The sequence below is a fragment of the Herpailurus yagouaroundi genome, unplaced genomic scaffold, assembly GCF_014898765.1.
Source record: "Herpailurus yagouaroundi ecotype Mexico unplaced genomic scaffold, PumYag 200, whole genome shotgun sequence".
Lineage (NCBI taxonomy): Eukaryota > Metazoa > Chordata > Mammalia > Carnivora > Felidae > Herpailurus > Herpailurus yagouaroundi.
This window is the reverse complement of record NW_024412431.1, coordinates 250590-269657: the sequence shown is the minus strand read 5'-3', so window position 1 is coordinate 269657 and position 19068 is coordinate 250590. Positions and strand designations below refer to the sequence as shown.

At 44.4% G+C, this 19068-nt stretch overlaps 1 protein-coding gene and 1 long non-coding RNA gene across 4 annotated transcripts in view; both read right to left on the bottom strand.

Moving 5' to 3' along the window:
- Window positions 1-5695: 5695 nt before the first annotated feature.
- Window positions 5696-16445, bottom strand: LOC121013871 (uncharacterized). Of its 2 annotated transcripts, none has more exons than XR_005782952.1 (5): window positions 16407-16445; window positions 13877-13992; window positions 10673-10786; window positions 8357-8653; window positions 5696-6790 (listed from the first exon to the last, which is right to left on the bottom strand). It is a non-coding gene; the product is annotated as an uncharacterized LOC121013871 (long non-coding RNA). The 2 variants fall into 2 exon arrangements; XR_005782951.1 differs by having other exon boundaries at window positions 10673-10774.
- Window positions 16446-16537: 92 nt separating this feature from the next.
- The window catches only part of LOC121013870 (adhesion G protein-coupled receptor E4-like), a 92467-nt gene continuing 89936 nt past the window's right edge, over window positions 16538-19068 (bottom strand). The window contains exons 20-22 of one of the 2 annotated variants that reach the window (XM_040449681.1): window positions 17114-17309; window positions 16793-16893; window positions 16538-16583 (exon numbers count right to left, since the gene is read on the bottom strand). The gene's annotated coding sequence lies outside the window, so the exon portion shown is untranslated. The remainder of the gene's footprint in view (window positions 16584-16792; window positions 16894-17113; window positions 17310-19068) is intronic. The other variant, XM_040449680.1, reaches the window with a different exon arrangement.

Sequence of the window (19068 nt, the reverse complement as noted above, 5' to 3'; positions counted from 1 at the left end):
CTTTTGACTTCCAGTAACATGATAGATCTCCATCCCCTCACTTTCAATCTGAAGGTGTCCTCGGGTCTAAAATGAGTCTCTTGTAGACAGCAAATAGATGGGTGTCATTTTTATCCATTCTGATACCCTATGTCTTTTGGTTGGAGCATTTAGTCCATTTACATTGTGTTGTTATTGAAAGATATGGGTTTAGAGTCATTGTATTATCTGTAGGCTTCATGCTTGTAGCAGTGTCTCTGGTATTTTGTGGTCCTTGCAACATTTCACTCACAGAGTCCCCCTTAGGATCTCTTATAGGGCTGGTTTAGTGGTGATGAATTCCTTCAGTTTTTGTTTGTTTGGGAAAACCTTTATCTCTCCTTCTATTCTAAATGACAGACTTGCTGGGTAAAGGATTCTTGGCTGCTTATTTTTTCTGTTCATCACATTGAAGATGTCCTGCCATTCCTTTCTGGCCTGCCAAGTTTCAGTAGATAGGTCTGCTACTACCTTTATGTGTCTGTCTACCTTTGTATGTTAGGACCCGTTTATCCCTTGCTGCTTTCAGAATTCTCTCTTTATCCTTGTGTTTTTCCAGTTTCACTATGATATGTCATGCAGAAGACCAATTCAAGTTATGTCTGAAGGGAGTTCTCTGTGCCACTTGGATTTCAATGCCTGTTTCCTTCCCCAGATCAGAGAAATTCTCAGCTATGATATGTTCAAGTACACCTTCGGCCCCTCTCTCTCTCTCTTCCTCTTCTGGAATTCCTATGATATGGATATTATTCCATGTGATTGCATCACTTAGTTCTCTAATTCTCCCCTCATACTCCTGGATTTTTTATCTCTCTTCTCAACTTCCTCTTTTTCCATAATTTTATCTTCTAATTCCCCTATTCTCCCCTCCACTTCTTCAATCTGTGCGGTGGCTGCCTCCATTTTATTTTGCACCTCATTTATAGCATTTCTTAATTCATCACGATTATATTTTAGTCCCTTGATCTCTGTAGCAATAGATTCTCTGCTGTCTTCTATGCTTTTTTCAAGCCCAGTGATTAATTTTATGATTCTTCTAAATTATTGTTCAGTTATGTTGCTTATATCTGTTTTGATTAATTCTTTAGCTGTCGCTAATTCCTGGAATTTCTTTTGAGGAAAATTCTTCTGTTTGATTATTTTGGCTAGTTTTCTGTCCCTTATGTTATGTGCTCTGCACCTGTGAGCACTGCTATATTAAAGGGGGGATTGTCATACACTGTCCAGGGCCTGGCCCTTCAAGAGGTGTTTTTTGGAGAGTGTTACTTGCTCTCTGTTGTTGTGACTTTGGTTATTTTATTTCCTACTCGTAGTGATGTTTTGGACCCTCCACCAGGTTTGCTTTGGTTTGTTCCCTGGGTAGCCCTGGAAAGGAAAACATACAGACAAACAGGAAACAAAGACACACAAACAAACAAAAAGAAAAAACAAAAAACTAAAGACAATCCAAAAGCAAAAAACCAGAAACACTAGCTACAAGTAAAGAACAAGAAATGACAGGGGTGGGGAAGAAGAAAAAATAAACATTGACCAGGCAGAGAGACTAAAAGGCTTAATCCAGAGAGACAGAAAGGAAAATAAGGAAGGAGGTGGGGGAAAAAGAAACAAAGATAAAGTTATGCAGACAGAAAAACTATACTGCTTGATTATTCCAGAGAGAGAGAATGGAATGTAAAGAAGGGGGCGTAGAACATGTATCAAGAGAATGGATTAAATAGGTCTGTTTAAACAAACCAATAACTGGAGTAACCAGCCCAGAGGAGGGAATTGATAAGAAGGAGAAATGGATGGGAGAATATATCTATATAACAAAAATTGTCCTTGAATTAATCCAGGCAATGCAGCAGCACTGGCCAGGAAGGGTGGGGGGGGGGGTGGTCTCTCTGGTTCCACAGCATCTATCCTGTTCCAGTAGATATGCAATTACCCAGCATGGAGGGGCGTGGTTTGGTGTAGGCTGGCCCCGCCTCCACTGTGGGCCCCGTGGACCGATCCCTGAGGCCCCGTGTTGGTGGTGGTGGGGAGAAAAATGGTGACCCCTCAGTCTCTTCTCCACAACCCGGTGTCCCAAATCATTCCTTTGGGAATTTCTTTGGGCTCCTTTGGAGCCATCCTCACTGTGCTGAGGGCACAGACAAGGCTGGCTGTCTCGCTCTGCCAACTCCTTTGCCCCTGTGCTTGGCTGGGATTTAAACTCCCACTCTGTGTACCCTGGTATTGGGGAAGCACCTCCTGATATGAGGTCCCAGCTGGTTTTGTCCTGTGCCACAGCACTTCAGAGGAGGGGACTGGTTTCTCCTGAAGACTGTGCCCCTGATCTCCCACTGAATCCTGGAGTGGCTCCTCTCCTCCCCAGGTGTGTGAACAGGACAGCCGGCTCCAGTCTGAGGATGGGATCTGCAGTTAGAGATCCTTTAACCTGCACTTAGAGATGGGATCCCTCTCCATCCTTGTCTGAGGTTTATCTCTTGTCCAGATACAGTCCTATGCTTCCCCAGCTGCTCTTTCACATGCCTTTGTCTCTCTGCAAAAGAGGATCCCTCCCCTCCTTGCCTACATGGCCCCTTTTATCTCCCCCAGTTTGCAATCACCCACCTATGGCCCATCAGGTACCAGTTTCTCCCTGGTAGACTCAGTCTCTTTTCCTCCAGACTCTTGGGGTTCAAAGTCCTTTGGCTTCAGGCCTTCTTTGTTTGAGAGAAGTGGGAAGTATGGATACCCCTACTTCTCCACCATGTTGGCTCCTCCTCTCAATACAAATTTAATAAAATAAGTTTCTAATTGGCTGCTTTCTGGAAAGGGAATCTTTTTTTTTTTTTTTTAATTTTACGTGGGTCTGTTTCTGGACCCACTTTTACTCCCTTGATGTATGTGCCTACTTTTTAAAGTTTATTTATTTTGAGAGAGCAAGCAGGGGAGGGATAGAGAGAGAGGGAGAGAGAATCCTAAGCAGGCTCTGCACAGAGCCCGATGTGGGGCTCAAACTCATGAACCAGGAGATCATGACCTGAGCTGAAACCAAGAGCTGGATGCTTAACCACTGAGCCACCCAGACACCCCTTTGTGTGTGCCTATTTTTATACCAATACCACAGAATTTTGGCACTGTAGCCTTATAATAAGATTTGAAATTAGGTATTATAAATATTCCAACTTTGTTATTTTTCAAGGTTGTTTGTCTATGCTGGTTCCTTTCCATTTGCATGTGAAATTTAGAATCAATTTATCAATTTCTACACAAAATATTGTATATTTTTATTGAGATATTGAATCTATAAATTTGTGGAAAACTGGCATCTTAAAAATGCTAAGTTTGGGGCACCTGGGTGGCTTAGTTGGTTAAGTGTCTGAATTCAGCTTAATGAGTTCGAACCCTGCATCTGGCTCTGTGTTGACAGCTTAGATCCTGGAGCTTGCTTCAGATTCTGTGTCTTACTCTCTCTCTGCCCTTCCCCTACTGGGTCTCTCTGTCTCTCAAAAATAAATATAAAAAAATATTAAGTTTGAAGATGATTGTGTATTTTTTCTCTTTTGATCTCAATTTTTTTTTATTTTTTTTTAACGTTTTATTTATTTTTGAGACAGAGAGAGACAGAGCATGAACGGGGGAGGGGTAGAGAGAGAGGGAGACACAGAATCGGAAGCAGGCTGCAGGCTCTGAGCCATCAGCCCAGAGCCCGACGCGGGGCTCAAACTCATGGACCGCGAGATCGTGACCTGAGCTGAAGTCGGACGCTTAACCGACTGAGCCACCCAGGCGCCCCTGATCTCTTAAATTTTTTTAATGTTTGTTTATTTTTGAGAGAGAGACAGCATGAGCAGGAGAGGGGCAGAGAGAGAGAGAGAGAGGGAGACACAGAATCTGAAGCAGGTAGGCGCTGAGCTGTCAGCACAGAGCCCAACATGGGGCTCAAACTCGGGACCTGTGAGATCATGACCTGAGCTGAAGTCGGGCGCTTACCTGACTGAGCCACCTAGACACCCCCTCTTTTGGTTTCTTTTAAGGTGAATTAAGTTGATAGTTTGCATTGAATCAACCTTGTGTTCTGAGAATAAACCCAATTTTTTTGTGATTTATTACACCTGTTATGTATTGATGGATTTTGTTTGCTGACATTTTGTTTATGATATTTGGATCTATGTCTGTAAGGGATATTAGATTGTAGTTTCATTGTGATGCCTTCTTCCTGGTTTTGGTGGCAGTGTTAACACTGCCCTCATGTAATGAGTTGATAAGTGTTGACTCATCCTCTGTATTCTGGAATATATTGTGTAGAATTGGTATTGTTTCCTTCATAAGTGTTTGGTAGAGTTCAACAGTAAAACCAATTGGGACTGAGATTTTCTTTTTTGGAATGTTTTGACTACACAATTTTCTCATTGATAGAGGACTATTCAGGCTATAATTTTTCTTTAGTGAATATTTATAGTTTGTGTTTTACAACAGTAAATTTCACCTAAGATGTGTGTAAAACATATGGGCAGAAGGTTGTTTGCAGTATTTATTTTCTTTATAATGTGCTGTTGGATTTTGTTTGCTATTGTTTTATTGAGGATTTTCATTTCTATTCATTAGAGATAGTGGTCTATAGTTTCTTGTTCTTTTCTGGCTTTGATATTGAATATTGGCCTCATAGAATGATTTAAGAGGTATTTCCTCCTGTCATTTTTTGGGAAGAATTTTAGAAGGGTTGGTAACTCTTCAATTTGTCAATAATACAGCTTGTGCTGAACTTTGCATTGTTGGGAGATTTTTGGTTACTGATTTAATCTCTTTACTTGTGATAGGTCTATTCAGATTTTTTATTTCTTCTAGAGTCAGTTCTGGAACTCTGTGTTTCTCGAAATTCATCCATCTCATGGAGGTTATATACTTTGGTCAGAATATTCTCTAATGATACTTTTTGTTTCTTGTACTGTTGGTAATTATCCATTTTCATTTATGATTTTAGTTATTTGCATGGGATTTTCTATTTTCTTAGTACATTTAGTTAAAAGCTTGTCAATTTTGCGGATCCTTCCCCAAAACTGACTTTTGCCTCCATTGACTTCCATATTGTTTTCCATTCTCTTTCATCTACCTTGACTCTAATCTTTGGTTTTCTACTTCTCCCGTCTACCTTTGCTTATAGTTTGCTCTTTTCTAGTATCATAAAATGGGAGATTATTGTACTGATTTGAGATCTGTCCTTTTTCTTTTTTTTTTTTTTTTAATTTTTTTTTCAACGTTTATTTATTTTTGGGACAGGGAGAGACAGAGCATGAACGGGGGAGGGTCAGAGAGAGAGGGAGACACAGAATCGGAAACAGGCTCCAGGCTCCGAGCCATCAGCCCAGAGCCCGACGCGGGGCTCGAACTCACGGACCGCGAGATCGTGACCTGGCTGAAGTCGGACGCTTAACCGACTGCGCCACCCAGGCGCCCCGAGATCTGTCCTTTTTCTAAACATAAGCATTTATATCTTCAAATTTCCCTCTGTGCATTTTCTTTTTGTTCTTCAGATTAATTTTCCAATTGTTTTAAGTTCATGAATTCTTTCTTCTGCCTGCTCAAACCTGCTGCTGAATCCCCCTAGTGAATTTTTGCCATTTCAGCTATTGTGCTTCCAACTCTAGAATTTCTATTTGTGTGTGTGTGTGTGAATAATTTCTGTAATTTAATTGATATTCCATATTCATTCACATCTTCCTGATTTTAATTTTTTTCCCATGATTTCAACTCATTTAGCATACTAAGACAGCTGAAGTGGCATCACCAAGATGGTGAAATAGGAGGCCCTACCTTCTGTTTTCCCACAGAGATCTACGATTAGCCATCTACCCACAAACAAAAAGCTCTCTGGGATAGCTCAGGGGTCCACTTAGGAAATAACAGCAACACAGTGGGGAAGAAAACCCTGAGCATAAGTGCACACAAAGGAAAGGAAAAATATCTTAATTTTGCTTGCATCACTGGTCTTCCAGTTGGGCACTGCTCAGTACCAAGCAGAAACACTCTGGCCAGAAAGCATTTCCCTAACTGGAAAAGGGAGAGCAGGGTGACCAACCAGTTTCTCCAGGCTTTTGAGGCACCACACAAGGGACCTACTTCTGTTGCACTTCATTCAGACACTAGCAAACCTGAGATGTACAGAGAAGGCTAGGAACAAAAAAAGAAGAGCCTTGGCTACCAGTAACAGTCACACAGCAGGAGCGACATTGGTTCCAAGTGATTTGCTCTCCAGAGGACCCCAGCAGCTCTCTCAAACAACTGGCCAGCACAGTATCTGAAAACCCAAAGATATTCACATACTTGTGTAGAGAGACAGGTCCTGAAGGTGTGGTGATGAGAGAATTACAAAGCAGGGGGCTGAGACTCTCCAGGAGCCAAAGCATTGGTCCTCTGGCTCAAGCCTCTTTTATGTTTGCAAATTGATAACAAGCCATTACAACATAGTATGTGGCATCTTGACAGGTTGTGCACTTGCAGTGTATTCCATACTGGGTCATGAGTACATCTGGTGACAGACAAAACATTCTTATCCCCAGTCCTGGCCACCCGTATGATGTCCTTCTGGAGAAAATGAGCAGTCCCGGCGGCCTTCCGTCCTGGGGATAAAACTGCTTTTGGTTCCTCGCTGCTCCGTCCCTTTCCTTCAAGACATCCTTACGTGCCTCTGGTTTCTTGTTCTCCAACATCTCCCCCTTTTTGTTTATATACAATGGGCTATAGGAGGACATTGTATAACCCAAGCTGTTGGTCCGTTGACAGGCTCATTGTCCCTGGCACCAGACTGCACATGCAAAGATAAATACATTGCATATTAATACAAACAGAATAGCAGTAGAGAAACTAAAAATCCCAATATGCTCTATAGCATTTAATTTTCCCAATCCCTCTGATATACTTTCTAAGATCTTAGAACCAGATAACATGTCCAGATTTGTTTTGGAAGTCTCCTATATCCCTGCTTGCAGATGTTAAATGTCCATGGACATGTTTGATTGAGCAAGTGTCTCTTAATGCCATTCCATGGAAATTTAGTGTTATTAAACAGCAATGGGGTTACACATTGGTGTAGTGTTCCAATAACATTTTAATGATCTTTGCCTTTGTAGGCTCACTAATTGATCCCCAGCAATATCACAGCCTGTTGTAGGTCTGCAATCTCACTGGACCATCTACTGTCAATGTCCTGCTGTGTCTTCCAAGGTGGTGCAATTTCTCATGCCGTTGTTGCACAAATTGTACCATCTGCGCAGATTGGTGCAACGAGACAGCTGCAGTGGCTATGGTGGCAGTCACAGCAATAATGCATATGAGAGCTGCAACAAGTATTCCAGCAAACCTTTGGGATCAGTGAAGAACTCGCTGTAGAGCCTGGTCCATCAGATACATTTCTGGAGAATGTTGTCATGGTTGAGACATGCAAACCAGCAGCCACAGGCCAGTGCGTGCTCTAAGTAAATATAAGCTTTTGGATGACATAGTAAAGGGTATAGAATTAAGACAGGTATATAATGAGCAGTTAACACAAGTTATAAGGGCCTCAGCATCATTCCAAACTATCTGTGCTTTTAATAGTATGTATGGCAAACGGACACAAGCCCGTATGTATCGGGTACTATTGACCGTGAAGGATAGAGTAGAAATAGTGCTGGGGCTGTTTTTATAATATGTGCCCTTGCAGGTATGTAAAGGGTGGAGGGCAGCAGTTCATGTCCATATATGCTTTTGTAATGGTCCTTGTCGTAAACGAGGGCTGGGTGCAGAAAATCCCCCACCATGCCAAATGACTGAGCCATTAGCAGTGGTGCTGATAGTATGATTATGAACACACCATCGTAGATTTTGTAATGAGTTTTTAAGGGGAACTGAGCCCAGAGGGCTCCAATCAACGATGCTTCCATAGGAAGTATTTAAAAGAACTCACCCTATCTCCCCTCTACATGCTTCCCAAGTCACCCATCCACCCCATTCTGACAATGTACGAGTAGCACAAGACAGAAGCATTGGAGGAGTGTCATTAAGATTGGAGCCAATCAGAGAATGGGCTGAGAGTAAGAAAATAGGTTTGTGCTGGGCCCTGTTTTTAATAATAGATCACCATGCTTGAGGCTTACTTTTGAGGCAGTGTTTCCTGTAACCAAAACATATAGGACGACCTTCAGTCCCTATAGCATAATTATCCATAACAGTACCTTCTTCATTGGGCCTATGTGTTTCTCTGTTGTCAAATGGCCCAGGTGTCCATTCAGTGTCATTTGTATATACCGGCATGGGGGAGTTGTACCAATTTCTGCCGATTGAGAGGTGGATGAGGGATATAAGCCCAGTAAATATAGTTATCAGCGCTTACCATAGTAGTGATAACCACGAGCATCGCAAGGAAAAGGTGAGCAGGAGTTTTGTGGGCTGCGAGTCTGCATCAAGATTTTTTCAGCAGCGTGCATCAACCTCTTAACTTGTCCCTGAGTAGGAGGCTAAGAGGTCCTAGTGCTCCTCAGGAGAGGGTGTGGTGCACTGGGCACAATTATTGGTTTCTCAGTGGACATTCTGTGAAACTCTTTGGTGGGGTCATGTCGAACTGCGGTTGCTTGGATCAGCTCATGCCTGGGTTTCAACCGGTGACTGGGTAACCACTGGTAGCCTTGATCTGTAAAGACATAAGCATACCCTTTGCCCCACACAACAACTTCTCCCTTTTCCCCGTGTCCCTTCTCATCTTTCCAATATACCGGCTGGTAAACAGGGGTGACCTTTTTCTTGTGCCAGTGTATCTCAGCAGAAGGACATGTATGGGGTCCTCATATGTCCAAGAAACTTAAAGTATATAAGGCCGGATGTAATTGTTCCCGTGGCGTAGGTCTCAGTCCTTCTTCTTCTCCCCCTCTTTGTTTAATTAGCATGTTTTTAAGTACCTGATGAGTATGTTCTGTGATCCCTTGACTGTGAGAGTTCTAGGGAATGCCAGTAAGATGAGTAATTTGTCAGGCTACAAAGAATTGGACTCCTTATGAGATACATATGCAGGGCCATTATCAGTTTTAATGTGTTGTGGGATACCTAGAATTGCAAAGGTTTCAAGAAAATGAGCACTGACATGCCTAGTCTTTTCTCCGGTATATGCCGTGGCCCAGATCTATCTGGAGAAGGTATCCACAGTAACATGCACATAAGAGAACTTACCGAAACCAGGAATATGGGTAACATCAGATTGCCAAAGTTCATTTGCCTGTAGTCCACAAGGATTCACTCCAGAGGTATATGGAGCCACAGTGAGGGGGTTGCAACAAGGACAGGCACTAACGATGTCTTTTGACTCAGCATGTGTTATAGTGTCTATGGGAAAGTCCTTGAGCATTAGTATGGTGAAGCATATGCTCCTGTTGTGCCATTTGTAAGGTGCCTTGTAATAAGTCATCAGCAATGGAATTTCCTAAGGATAATGGGCCAGGAAGGTTAGAATGACTGTGAATATGAGTGATACAAAAAGGGCGTTGCCTATGCCATATTAATTCTTATAAATGCAAAAACAGATGATGTAATTCATTTCATGGCACAATATGTACAGTTTCAATATTTAGGACTGTGAACCATGCACATTGTGAATCTGTCACAATATCGAGGGAGGCAGGTACAAGATGCAACAATCCTATAATGGCTGCTAATTCAGCTTTTTGGGTAGATGTACAGGGTGTCTTCCAGGCCTTAGAGATAGGACCATGTATAGAAGCTCTACCATGACCATTTCCATCTGTAAAATATGTGTCAGCATCTGCGAAAGGCCACTCTCGAATTATCTTTGGCCAAATCCATGATGTAACCTTGAGAAATGACAAAATTTTTGTCCCTCGGATAGTGATTGTCTAATTTCCCTGCGTAATCAGGCAAAGCTATTTGTCATTGTATATTAATTTGGTAAGCCATATCAGTTTGTTGATATGATAAGGGAATAATTATAGAAGAGGGATTGCTACCATTAAGCACACGTAATCGGGATCGGCCTCTCCAAATTACATTCCCAATTTTATCCAGATACATGGTAAGACTTTTAGAGTCCTTACTTGGTAAAAACAGCCATTCGAGGATTCCCCCATCCTGCCTACGACCGCAGCTGGAGAATGTGGAGTAGGAAAAATCAATAATTGAAGAGGAACATTAAGTCAAACACGAGTGAGCTGACAATTTTGAATATGATTTTCAATCCACTGTGATTCAGCTTCTGCCTCTTTTGTGAGGACCCTAGGGCTGTTAAGGTTGGGATCAGGGGCTTATGTTTGGAAAGGATGAGATAAGGTGTAAGTTGGGATTCCCAAAGCAGGTCGCAACCAATTTATATCTCCTAGTAACCTCTGGAAATCATTTAAAGTTTCAAATTATCTCAGCCAATCTGTACTTTTTGGGGAATGATGGTTGCCTTGTGAATTTTTGCATCAAGATAAAGAAAGGGATCTTGGGTTTGCACTTTGTTGTTGTTGTTGTTACTATTAGGCTGTATTTGGGTACAATAACCCAGCGGCCTGATAAAGATCTTTTATCTGTGTAGGTGTTTCTGCAGCAAAAAGAATATCATCCGTGTAATGGATAATCAACACCTGTGGGACCTGAATAAGTAATTGTGAAAGTGGCTGATTAACAAAATGCTGACACGTAGTAGGGCTATTAAGCATACCTTGCAGAAGCCCTTTCCATGGATGGCATCACACAGGAACCATATGATTGTCTGAAGGTACAGAACAGGCAAATTTTTCTCTATCATCTGGCAGTAGAAGAACTGAAAAACAATCTTTTATTTTTTATTTATTTTTATTTATATATGAAATTTATTGTCAAATTGGTTTCCATACAACACCCAGTGCTCATCCCAAAAGGTGCCCTCCTCGATACCCATCACCCACCCTCTCCTCCCTCCCACCCCCCATCAACCCTCAGTTTGTTCTCAGTTCTCAACAGTCTCTTATACTTTGGCTCAATCTACTATAATTAATGACCAGTTCTGAGCAATCATAGTAGGAGACAGGAGCCCAGGTTGCAAAGCAAAGGTCCCATAGACCGTATAACCTCGTTTACCTTCCTTAAGTCAGTCAACATTCTCCATTTCCCAGATTTTTTCTTTATCACACACACACAAGAATTCCATGGACTGGTGGGCATTTCTACATGACCTGCATCCAATTGTCCTTGCGCTAATTGTTCTAGAGCCTCTAATTTCTCTTTTGGGAGGGGCCACGGTTCCACCCACACCAGGGCAGTTGTTAACCATTCTAATGCTAAGGCATAACGTTGTTCAGGAACAGTGGCTCTTACACTAAACCTGAATTCTGTACAGACTATCCCAGTCCCACACAAGGTGGCCACGTTTCGGCAGTAATTGTTCCCATACGCCCATGTTCTTGTCGTCCAAGCCCTTTTAATGGATTATAACTCACTTTGGACACCATATTGGTTGCAGCAGGGGAAACATAAGGAATATTAACATGCTCCCCATTGACTTAGGAGGTCTCTTCCCCATGGATTAATGGCTGTATCAGTAACATAAGTCTGGATAGTAGCAGCCTGGCCTTCAGGCCCTTCACATAGAAAACTTTCAACACTCTGTTGGATGTCAGTAGCTTTTCCTACACCTGTAAAGACTGTGGATATAGGTCGGAGTGGCCAATTCTTAGGCCAAAACTTAGAAGCGATGATGGTGACATCATGAGCTCCTGAGTCTACCAGGCCAGTAGATGATTTTCCATTCATTTGTAAGGTCATCTCAGGCCTTTGTCCTTTAGAAATGTTTGCCAAGATATCTGTTTGCCCGTAGATCCAAACCCTCCCTGCCAGTCTATTGGCATGGAAATTAAAGCAATGTAAGGCAACAACGGTAGTTGGGCAATGCGATCTCCTGCAAGACATGATAAGGAACTGAAGTACTAATCATTACTAAAACTTCATCCTTAAAACCAGCTTCTATAATTCCTAAGTAGACACGAACTCCCTTGGACGTAAGACTGCTTCGTCTAATAAGAAGGCCAATGGACCCTGAAGAGGCCCGTAAATCCCAGTTTTAACCTTATAAATTCCCACGGAGAGTTTGAGGACCAGAGACTCTGGGGCAGGAATATCTAATGCAGCACTCCCTCATGTGGCATGGAGAAGGTCATGGACAGACTTGCATGGTAAGTCCCGTAGCTCACAGGGTAATAATGTGGAATCTAATTCCCCGTATTCTTTACATTCGGGCCCTGGTTGGGGGGGGGGGGGGGCGTTATCCCTGTCTCCCCCACCAAGATGGCAGGGGAGCTCTATTCTTATGGAATTTAGATCTACATTGATTTGCAAAATGATAGCCTTTATTGCATCCAGGGCATAACCCAGGAGGCTTAGAATTTCATTCTGGGGGTGAGGTAGATCATGGGAGTTGTTACAGCTCAGCTGTCAGCAATCCCTTTTATAATGTCCCAATTTGCCACAGCGAAAATGCTTGGACTGTTTGTAAAGTCCAGGGGCTGCTGGCAGTGGCTATTCAAGGCACATTTTATAGACCTCTGAGCTGATATCTTGACAGGCCTTTATATAATCAGTTAAATCACCTCCTTGAGACTTCACTGGGTATAAAGCTTGTTGGCATTCCTTATTAGCATTACCAAAAGCCAGCAGCTGTAAGAGGAGATCCGGTAAGCCTGCCTGAGAGGTGCTTTTTATAATAACATCCTTTAACCCAGCAATAAAATCTACATAGGGCTCGTTAGGACTCTCTTTGACTTGAACAAAAGAGGGTGTAGCCTGTCCTGGGGTAGCTATTTTCTCCCAGGCATTCAGGCAGCACAATCTAACTTGTATCACTGCTTGAACATCATACTGAAGCTGAACCTGTATGCCAAACCCTGTCTGCTCCTGGTAAGTTGTTTCCCGGTAATGGGCACAGGAGGATTCAGGGCGGCATCATGCCGGGCCTGTATCTGTGCTTCTTCCTCCCACCAAGTCCTAAACTGCAAAAATTCAGAAGCGCTTAGGACAGTGCGACCCAGGACCGCCCAGTCCCATGGAATGAGTCGCTCTGAATTGGCTAACCCAGACACCAATCCCAATGTATAAGAGGAATTAACACTGTATTGCGTGCAAGCCTGTTTCAAGTCATTAATTACCTTAAAACCGAAAGGAACCAGATAAAATCATTGCCCTCCCTGAGGATATTTCTGATTAGGAGGAATTTGGGTAATGTTGACAAGATAAGCTGCAGGCATACTAGGTGTTAATTCAGTGTCCCCCCCGCAGCCTTAGTTTGTTGAAGCACCTGCATTAAGGGGGAAACGAATTGTGATACTATGAGTGGAGATACCAAGAAATGGGTTTTTTGAATAAGCGGAACATTTAGTTTCCTCAAAGGGATGGATGGGTTCAGGGCCGTGGGGCCATGAGGGAGGCAGGAGTACGGAAGCCTGAGCTGCGACTATCTCTGGGCCATAACCTGGGACCTATAGGTTTCTATTCCTCTGGTGGTGGGATACGGGCTCGGGCCCTGAGTCACTATCTACAAGCTCATGATCACTTTCAGCAAGTGAGGGGTTGTGATGACCAATGTCCCCTTCTTCCCCTGATTCTGACTGCAAGGGCTGCAAAGCCAGGGAACTTAAGTTACATAAAGACCATAGGGAGAGAGGGATGGTTTCTTGCTGATAAGCGTGGCACAAAGCACATAAAACCAAGTTCCATTGTTTCTGATTCAAAGCATCTTTGCCAGAGGCATAAACCGGTAACAATGTTTCTTTACTAACTATAACAAATCCTGAAACGCCGATCGTTTCACTTTTACCCCTGAGCTCTTTAATAAAGTCTGCAAGAGCTGAATATGTAAGTGATAACTAGATGGGGTGGAATCCCCTATACTTACCCTGCAGAAATCCTGAAGGATGAGCTTCCCCAGCTCCAAAGTTTCCTTCGGTTCCCTGGGCCCTTCTTCAGTGGTGCTGCACACGTCCCCCTTCAGGTTCCCTGTTCAGGCACCAGCTGAAGAGAGGTCCTCAAGGTGAGACTCTCCAGGAGCCAAAGCATCGGTCTCCTGGCTCAAGCCTCTTTTATTTTTGCAAATTGTCTGATAACAGCAAGCACATACGACATAGTATGTGGCATCTTGACAGGTCGTGCACCTGCAGTGTTTTCCATAATGGGTCATGAGTACATCTGGCACCAAACAAAACATTCTTATCTCCAGGCCTGGCACCCACATGATGTCCTTCTGGAGGGAGCGAGTAGTCCCGGCAGCTTTCTGTCCTGGGGATGAAACTGCTCTCGCTTCCTTGCTGCTCTGTCCCTCTCCTTCAGGACATGCTTATGGTGCCTCCGGCTTCTTGTTCTCCAACCTACTTGGACACCAGCCACCAGGATACCTCCCATGCCCTCCTCCGTGTACCTGCTGGAGCCTGGGATGCATGTTGGAGCCCAGCTCAGGCCTCTCTCTGCAGCTGCTGAGTGCATGACACCTGCCTAGATCCCTGCAGCTGACCCCCCAACACACAGGTGCTAGCTCCAGCTGTGTCCTTCGTGCTGCTGGCCTGATGCTTGTCCCAGGCCTCTACTGCCATTTGCAGGCCCCTGGTGATAGCCTGTAGCTACCCAAGTGCAGGCCACAGCCAGACCCCTATAGCTGCTTGTGACCCAGATTCAGCCCTATCTCCAGTCACTAGCTTGCACCTCTGTGCTCACGTATAACTAGCCCCTCCAGCTGTGTACCTGCACCCCGCTAGCCTGACTCCTACTACCCGCATCCACTGCTGTGTACCAGACAGCCAGGACCCCCTTAGCTACTTGTGGGCTCAGCTTTGTCCCTGTCTCTTGTCACTGACCTATACCCCTGTGCTTATGTGCAGCTGGCCTTTTCCAGCTATTCACCTGCACGCCCCCAGCCCAGCTGTTTTCACTGCCTCCAGTGCCCTGTATACACCCCTGGAAAGACCCCCTACAGCCTCAAGAGTGTATGCTGACAGCCAGAACTCCTACAGCTACCAGTGCACCTGCGGCTGGCCAGACTTCCATCACTGCACGGGTGTCTGCAACCACTCCTGGGCACTACACAGGCCTGTGCAGCTGGACCCTCCTGCGGAGTGTGTGCATGCCCCGGACCCTGCCACCACTGCTCCCTGGCCCAAGCTGCTGGACCAGGAGGGGCCATTGAGGTCCTCTACAGCCCTTACAGCCACTGTGAACCCCCCTGCAGTACTTTCCAAGGGCCACACAGCTATTGATGGTGTGGATCTCAGCAGCTTGAGCTGACGAGACATCATGTGCCTGCCTCACGCCCCCTGATCCAAAGCTAGCACACGCTCCTGCTTGAAGGTCTTCCCCCTTTACTGCAGTTTGTCCATCAAGTCTAGAAGAGGTTATTGCTCATTCAAATGTGCAGACACTGATGCAAGGCTACAGGGATCGAAAAGAATGAGTGAAACATGCCCCCACCAAAGGAACACAGGAAACTTCTAATAACTGACCCCAAAGAAATGGAGATACGTACATTTCCTTAAGAAGAATTCAAAGTAATTGTTTGAAAGATACTCAGAAATGATGGTTACCAGAGGGGAGGTGGCTGGGGTGAAATGGGTGGTGGGGATTAAGGAGTGCCCTTGTGATGAGCACTGGGTGATGTACAGAATTGTTGAATCACTATATTGTACACCTGAAACTAATATAACACTATATGTTAACTAACTGGAATTAAAATAAAAACTTTAAAAAAAAAGATACTCGGAAAGCTACAAGTGAACACAAGTTACTGAAATCAGGAAAACAAATAGAAGAACAAAGTGAGAAATTCAACAAAGAGAAAGCATAAAGAACTAGACAGAAGTTTTGGAGCTGAAGAATACAATGGCTGAAGAATTCAACAGAAATCTTCAACAGTAGACTACACAAAGCAGAAGAATGGCCGATCTTGAGGACAGATCATTTGAAATATTCAATCAGAGGAGTAAAAAAGAGAAAAGAATGCATAATAAAGGAAGCCTTCAGGATCTATGGGACACAACTAAAAAAAACAAACAAAAAAAAACCCAAAAAAACCCATCTACACCTCACTGGAGTCCCAAAGGAGAAAAGAGGAAGAAGGAAGCAGAAAGCTTATTTTAAGAAGTAAACTGCTGTATGGGGCGTCTGGGTGGCTCAGCCGGTTGAGCGACCGACTTCGGCTCAGGTCATGATCTCACAGTTTGTGAGTTTGAGCCCCACGTTGGGCTCTGTGTTGACAGCTCAGAGTCTGGAGCCTGCGTTGGATTCTGTGTCTCCCTGTGTCTCTGCCCGCCCCCCACTCATGCTCTGTCAAAAATAAACATTAACAAAATAAAAGAAATTGAAGAGGACACAAAGAAATGGAAAAATACTCCATGTTCATAGATTGGAAGAAAAAATCTTGTTAAAATGTCTGTACTAACCAGGGGCGCCTGGGTGGCTCAGTTGGTTGAGTGTCCGACATTGGCTCGGGTCATGATCTCGCGGTCGGGGAGTTCGAGCCCTGCGTTGGGCTCTGTGCTGACAGCTCAGAGCCTGGAACCTGCTTCGGATTCTGTGTCTCCCTCTCTCTCTGCCCCTCCCCTGCTCACGCTCTGTGTCTGTCTCAAAAATAAATAAACATTAAAAAAAATTTTTTTAAATAAAAAGAAATAAACTGCTGTAAGACACTCTTGTTTTTTCTCCTCTTCCTGCACCCCAGCCTCCTCCCCCAACACAAATCCAGCATCCATTTATTAACAAACGTAGCTTGTAGGAGCTGGGGGGTCCAGCACCATATGTCAGGGGAGCTGTGAGGCGTCTCACTCACCTTTGCATCGGGTAACAGACAGACATACTGTGGTCCCAGCTGTGGTCCTTGCAGTGGCCCATTAACTTGCTGCAGTCCCTTTTAGCCATAGTCCAGGAGACCTTGGAAAACACGGACTTAGACAATCACCCATGTATGAGAGAGCCTTCATGGAAGTCCAGATTTCTACAAGTGCCCCATTAGAGAGAAAAGAAAAAGTACTGAGTTAGGGTACCAAATCAGGAGTTCCAGGATTGGGATAGGGTGTAAGGGGGTGGGAAGAGCTTGACAGAATGGCAGAAAGGAATCTCAGAATACATGAGGGGGACAGCTCCTACTCACTGTGTTGTGGAAACCATCAAGAAGTCCACTCAGGAGTCACTGGGTGGCCCACAGACACGACGAGTATTCTGTATTCCTCCCCCTCACTGCCCCATTCCGTGGTCAGCTTCCTTTGCCTGCTTCTGAAGAGAGCAGTGAGAGTAATCTCTGGCAGACAGGGAGAGACTACCACTTTAGCAACAGCAGGTAGTGTTACCTTTGGGAAAAGCAAGACCAGAGTCTGTTAGCACTTGGTCTGGTGCCTGGCAGGGTAGGGACAAAGCACACAAATATAAGAATTGTGCCACAAGAGGGAGCAAGAGGCATGGAACTGGCATGACCCCAGAAGATCTGAGGAAGCCTTGATCTCTAGCTGGGCTGACAGGAGGTATTTCTCCCTGGAGGCAGTTAGTAAAAACTACAGGATGTAACTACACTTCATATGCAAAGACAGCGAGGAAAAACTTCAAAGAAACATGAAAACAATACGGAAACATGACTCCACCAATTCCTACCAATAATATTCCAACAACCAATACTATTCTCAAGGGATTTACCTGGAGAATAATTCAAAATAGCCGCTTTAAGGAAAATTAATGAGATAAAAGAAAACACAGGGAGGGACCAAGATGGTACAACAGCATGGAAGGTTTTTTTTTGTGTGTGTGTGTCTCGCGTCCCTGAAATGCAGCCAGATCAACACTAAACCATTCTGCACACCTAGTAAACTGATTTGAGGATTAACAACCCAAACCAGAGAACTCAACAGGTACATAACATGGAGAGGTGAACTGGGGGAGAAAGCTGCAGAGGGCAGGGAGCTGTTTTTGCTTGGAGAGAGGATGGAGACAGGAGGAGAGAATGGAAAGCATCCCCCCCCCCCAAAAGCAGCTGGAGAGAAAAGAAAAAGTATGCAAGGGACTGAACAAAAAAGGCAGAAAGGAGAGGTTTTAAATTCCATGAAGACTCTACGAACAGGGGGAGCACAGAATCTGAAACTCTGCGGCTCTTTACCTGGCAGTGCTCGGGTGGGAATGGCGAATGCCCAGGAGGAGAGAGTGAGGTCCTTAGGCCACATGGGAAGATGCAGTCCCCCAAGGGGGGAAATTTGGTAGAGGCTGTGTGGCCACCCCACAGGCAAAGGTCCCAGCAGACCCCGGAGAACATCCACATTTGCTGGTGGTGGAACAAGGATGTTAAGGTTGAAGCCTGGTGCCAGATGTTGTGATTTTCCATAATCCCTGAAATGCTTCTGCTATAAGGTTGCATGAACTCTTGGGGGGGCAGGCTGGCACCCAGCCACGGTCTCTGGGCATCGAGAGAAGCATGGTCCTGCGAATGTTCCTGGGTGTGGCCGCCATTGCTTGGTGAGATCCTCCTGCAGGGGTCAGAACAGGTCAACACCACGGTCCCTCAGAAGTGAGGGGTTGGGAAACAGCCTCATCTGAGATAAAACTCAGCAGGGAGGTGCCACCTGCAGCCTGCTGGCTTGGTCACAGACAGTGCAGAAGTGGGGAGTGGATGGAAGCTGGAGACAAAGGAGGGGTGCATGATAGCTGATCAGGGAGACCAGAGTTCCAATACTAGAGACTGGGTAGCTGGGTGATGCCATTTTCACTCCTTCCACGCATGCGCATACACACCTACACACGCTACAACAGTCCACCCAGTAAGCTAAGCAGAGCCATCTAGTGGAGAATAGCTGTTACACTAAGCCCGCCCAACTGGGCCAACCTCGCTCTTCAGGAACACAAGTCTCTCTGCCTGCATAGTTTATGGACTATAAAGTGCTACATAGTCCAACTTCTAGGGGAAAACGATGTGATTTCAATCGTACTTCAGTCTGTTTGCTGGTCCATCTATTTAATTTTTTTTCTGATTCTTGAATACAGAATCAGAAACAAATTATCTCTATTTTTCATTTCTATTAAATATGTCTTTAATTTTTCTACTATATTTTTTATTTTTTTGTAAAT